This window comes from Akebia trifoliata, unplaced genomic scaffold (genome assembly GCF_017979445.1).
Source record: "Akebia trifoliata isolate Shusen 1 unplaced genomic scaffold, ASM1797944v1 Contig00075, whole genome shotgun sequence".
Classification (NCBI taxonomy): Eukaryota; Viridiplantae; Streptophyta; class Magnoliopsida; order Ranunculales; family Lardizabalaceae; genus Akebia; species Akebia trifoliata.
In genome coordinates this window covers 5,359-10,331 of record NW_028236827.1, presented here as the reverse complement: position 1 = coordinate 10,331, position 4,973 = coordinate 5,359, and the positions used below count along the sequence as shown (strand labels likewise).

The following is a 4,973-nucleotide window of genomic DNA, read 5'->3' as shown; positions in this document are numbered from 1 at the left end:
CCCTAATTACTTCTCATCTCTTTTACCTTGAGTCAATTATAAAAGAATCAAGTCAAATGACATGTAAATTTGTGCTTAGATTTTAGATATTTTAGACTTTTTACCTACCTAAGCTTCTAAAAATCTAAGGATAGGAGTGTGTTTGCACACAAGATTCTAGAGACTTCTTGATGATGGGTAAAATTGTCTTAGATCTTTGAATATGGTAAATTTTCATTGAATCGTTTTTGAATGATGATCAGACTTGAAACTACTAAGATAAGTTATTCCTAATAAGACTTAATAAATTAAGGTTTGAAAAATAATTCTATCTAAGTGGGGACTAATAGTAACTTGGAGTCAATTGTAGAATAAATGAGAAATTTACAAAAGGACCTTAGTGGGAAAATTAGAAAAGGATTAATGCATGGATATTGAAGTATTTGAAGAGAATTTTCTTGAAGAATAAATCATAAGAGAGGAATTTAAGGAGTCATTTCCCTTAAGCATTTTTGTAAGCACATAAGTTATAACAAACTTAACCAAATGGGCCTTGGGTGAGGATGCTGAAATGCCAAAATTGCCGGTAAAGATGGCATGCCCAATGGTCTGTTAGCAAAATGTACTAGGCTATGGGTGACCCACAACCTTGAGGAAAATTCCTATAGGGTGTGGGTTATCAATGCCCTGGTTTAAATAAGCTTAAAAAAGTATTTTGGAGAGTTGGACTCCATTAAAGGGGCCTCACTCATTCCAATTTGAAGATTGCATTGGGCTCTGCTAAACTAGCTTTCGAGAGCTTCTTGACTTAGTCCGAAAAAATTGGAGTGTCTACACACAAAATAAAGGGTAGATACATTCCTAGTAAAATGAGACTACTAAAATGGATAAGGTTGACTTTAGAAAGAAAATCATGAAAAATCCTAGGGTTAGAACTCTATAAATACAAGCGTAATGAACACCAAAGAGGTATGCAATGCTTGTCCCCTAAACTCTATTTTATTTTTGTACTAAGGTCATGACTTGGGTGTCGAAGAGGTATTGTTGCAGGCACATCTACAAGCACATGAGGAGGAAATCAATCATTCGGTGACAATCACGAGGTAGTGAAAGTTTTAGCATCCATAGCGTGTATTCGTGTAATGTCCTAATTTATTGCTTAGTTGCACCATTGGATCACGAAAGATGGCGAGGGATATATATCTTTGACTAAAGTCAACGATTTTTTCTTTCTTTTTTCTCTTCAACAAGTTAATGGAAGGCAATAGCTTTCATTCAGCTACCACAATAAAGGTAGGTAGTTAGGTAGAGGATTTTCAATACTCTAGTGGCCCCCTTCTCCTTAAATGATTTCATCTGCTTCACTTACTTCCTTAATGGGTTATCCAATTATTTTGATATCCATCACTTTTTGTGTGTGAAATTCGTTGTATCCATCCAAGCTCTCTCATCATCTCAGGTAAACTCCTCTCTCTCTCTCTCTCTTCTAATTTCTGCAACTTATAAATCTGGGCTGAACTGCATTTTTATTTTTTATTTTTTATTGTAAAAGATCTAAATCTGGAGGGTTTTGATGAATATGGATTCCTCCTTTTATTTTTGTCTTATTTTATGCTAATGGCCAATGGGGAAGTTTGCTTCGGATTCTAGATTCTGACTCTTGCCTATAATTTGATGTGTATGTTTTATTCACATTATAATAGCTATTCTCGCATAATCAGCTAAAAAGTAACACAACGCATTTCTTGCTTTTTTGGAAAGTTGTTTTTCGGATTTGTGTCCTAAAGTGATGTTCTGCACTTTGGTGTATAATATTCAGAAATTTCCAGAAACATTATCAACTTTTGATAAAATTCTGACTTCAGCTCTCTAGTCATTTTAATTCCCAAAACATGAACAAAAAGATCCCAGGTTTTTCAAGTGAGAATCTCTCGGGTTTTAAGTGACTATCTAACAGGTTCACTACTTTCAGCGAGATTGTCACTTTAAACCTGAGACCATCACTGCAATCTCATTTGTTCACGTTTTGAGAATTAAAATGAGCTGTTATCTGGAATCGGAATTTCGTCATATTCATATTCAGCTCATGAAATGGTAATTTACCTTATAATATTTGACATAAGAGCATTAGAACACCATGCCCCGAACACCAAACGAGTTGAGTCAATTTGATGACCCCACACCTACTTGGATAATATATATATTAAATATACGTATTTAGAGCATAATTTTTACCAGGGAATTTTAGTAATAACACTGAAAAATTTTTAGTAATACCCTTCAAAAATCTAAATTACTAAATCAAAAAAATTCACAATTAATTCATCAACAGAAAATGACATATTTGTTTTTTATTCTTTACAAAAAATAGTTAATATAGTTTCATAATTCGGTTTAAATTTTTTACCTGACTTAGCAAGTTGATGAGTTACTTTCACCAAGTTTCGGGACCAGTTATCTTGAAATCCAAGTTTCAACTTTCAAGCCGATTTTGGATTCTGGAAATCAGTTTTCATATTCTAACAATTCAAAATTAGAACCTATAGTCAGAATCTAACCATCCGAACCAAAATGCCAATGAAATTAAAAATCTTAAGAGAGTACTTTTGAGGTGCATTTCAAAATAATTTAGATAACAAGTACAATTGACTTCTTTTTTATGTTGCGAAAACTGATTAACTTTTGGAAATTATGTTATGGTGACAGGGTTTAGTAGACTTGGAAACTTGCCATGTTATCTTAAGAGAGCACTTTTGAGCTGCATTTCATGTGAACCAACTCAATGAGTTTACTTGGAAACTTGCCATGTTAAGTATTATTATCAGTAGATAAATGGAAAAAAATAAGTTTATTATCATGTGATGATGTTATTTAACAATTGTTGAATTATTTTTTCTAATTTTTTTTATTATTTATAGATCTAAATATGGAAAGGAAACAAAAGATCTTGGAATTCCGGGCGAGATTGGAAAAAAGTCTAGAATCTCATCATCTTTCAAATGAGGAGTCTATTAAGACCCTTGTGAAGAATCAACTCCTACGCTGCTCAATGCCCTCGGAGATTGAAGGTTGTTTATATTCCTCAAATTTACCTGTTGATCGATGGACTTTGACGGTGAATATTTTTTGATGGAGTTAATTAATGTCTGACTGCATTCCACAGGATACAGTGAAAATACTGCAGAAAAAAGAGCCAAGGAAGTATCAAATTTCCTGAATATGTTGAGGAGTGCTTCTAAAAAGGATAGTCAAGTGTTGAAAACTCATGGAAGTTCGAATGGTAATTGGAAGGTATGGTAGAAGTATATATTTATTTCATATAATAAATTTTAATTAATTAATTTCATATAATATATATGTCTGTAGGGTAATTGATCCCCTGACCGAAATTCAAATCTTTTTTTCTTTTTTCTTTTTTTTCTTGTGTAACTGAGGGAGTATCCCATCAACACTATAAAGTAAACGTGACAGACTAATCTCCCTTTGAGGGCTCCACATGACTAACCCCATACAAGTTTTTTAAGGGGATGAACCCAAACCCATTTAATTGCCACACAAGGTGGTGGACAAGGGATTCGAAGACAAGACCTGGGGAGCACACCCAGTCTTACCATCGAGCCCAACCACAGTTGGTGACCAAAATTCAAATCTTCTTGAGCCCACCACCTTCACATTAATTACTAAACTCTTGCTTGCATGTGTAAGCAAAAATAAAAAATAAAAAATTATTCCTAAATACATTTCTGGAAGTCATGCATGCTTGGTTGGGCTGTGCAAGCTGGATCCATAACAATCATGGGTGGCTCGAAAAACACTATGGGTCAGGTTTGGACCACATGGACTAAACGCGATTCTATTGAATAGGCTCATGTTTAGCTCTTAAATATGGCGATTGGTTTCAGGGCAGCGAAGGACGACGTACCATGATACTTTTATTGTTTTTTTCAAACCTTGCTTCGGTCTCTTATTTGATGATTTGGAGCAATTTTGTTTAAAAAAAAATTAGCGAAATGGATTTCCACATAAGCAGACTGGCCCACATAGACTGGTTTTAAGTTTGAAATTTACAGAGAAAATAGAATGCTTTATTGTGCCCATAACCGTGGACCACATAAATAAGTGAGCTAGCATGACATGATAAGTATTGTTTGATGGGTTGGAATTGTTTTCATAGTTAATTTAAGTGATTATTTTAATAATTTGAAATAAACAGTCTAACTTTAAAATCTGTTAATACATGTAAGGTATTTTTGTAACTTTAAAAATATATTGTGGCACGTGCAGATGCACATGTATGAATCTGAAAGGCTTATTTGTTGTAATAGTAAAGATAAATATGATGGGTTAGAGTTTTCTTCATAATTAATTTAAAACATTATTTTAAAATTTTGAAATAAACTGTCTAACTTAAAAACCTATTAATTTAATTAAGGTATTTTTATAATTTTAATAAATAATTAGCGAGGATTTGCGTTAACCCATGCTCACCCCTCTCATTATAATAATAAACATGATGAGATATTTACATCAATGAACCATTTTAAGTGATTACACATATGGACTCGAGTCCAAGGTATACGTGCATATGTGGAGCAAATTATACATACATACATACATACTTAAATACACACATATGTACATGCATAAATATGTGTGTGTATCATATGTACAATAGGATTTCTATATGATATTTATTTATTATTCTTTTTTTTCATGAAAAAACTAGATTAAGAATATAAATAAATCATGAAAACAATTCAGAGTAAAGCTTTCAGTCTTTATATTTGAATCCAAGGCCGCGGGTGTAAAAATAACTTGTGGCCTGATTAGGTCCCAATTTTTGGGCCTGACCTTTGGAAAGCTCAGTCCGAAAAAGCCCACTATCCCAAGCATGAGCTGAATTGAATACTTAAAACACAAGAAAGATACTATTACTTCAATCCCAACGTTTATAGAAAAAAAGTTTATAATTTCAAGTTTGTAGAGTTCAAAAG

At 33.0% G+C, this 4,973-nt stretch overlaps 1 long non-coding RNA gene across 4 annotated transcripts; it reads left to right on the top strand.

Moving 5' to 3' along the window:
• The first annotated feature begins 1,283 nt into the window (after nt 1-1,283).
• Nucleotides 1,284-3,273, top strand: LOC147382040 (uncharacterized). 4 transcript variants are annotated; one of them, XR_015174171.1, is made up of 4 exons: nt 1,284-1,438; nt 2,686-2,791; nt 2,898-3,047; nt 3,143-3,273. It is a non-coding gene; the product is annotated as an uncharacterized LOC147382040 (long non-coding RNA). The 4 variants fall into 4 exon arrangements; XR_015174170.1 differs by having other exon boundaries at nt 1,285-1,438; nt 2,686-2,786; XR_015174173.1 differs by lacking the exon at nt 1,284-1,438 and adding an exon at nt 1,497-1,657 and having other exon boundaries at nt 2,686-2,786.
• The last annotated feature ends 1,700 nt before the right edge of the window (nt 3,274-4,973 follow it).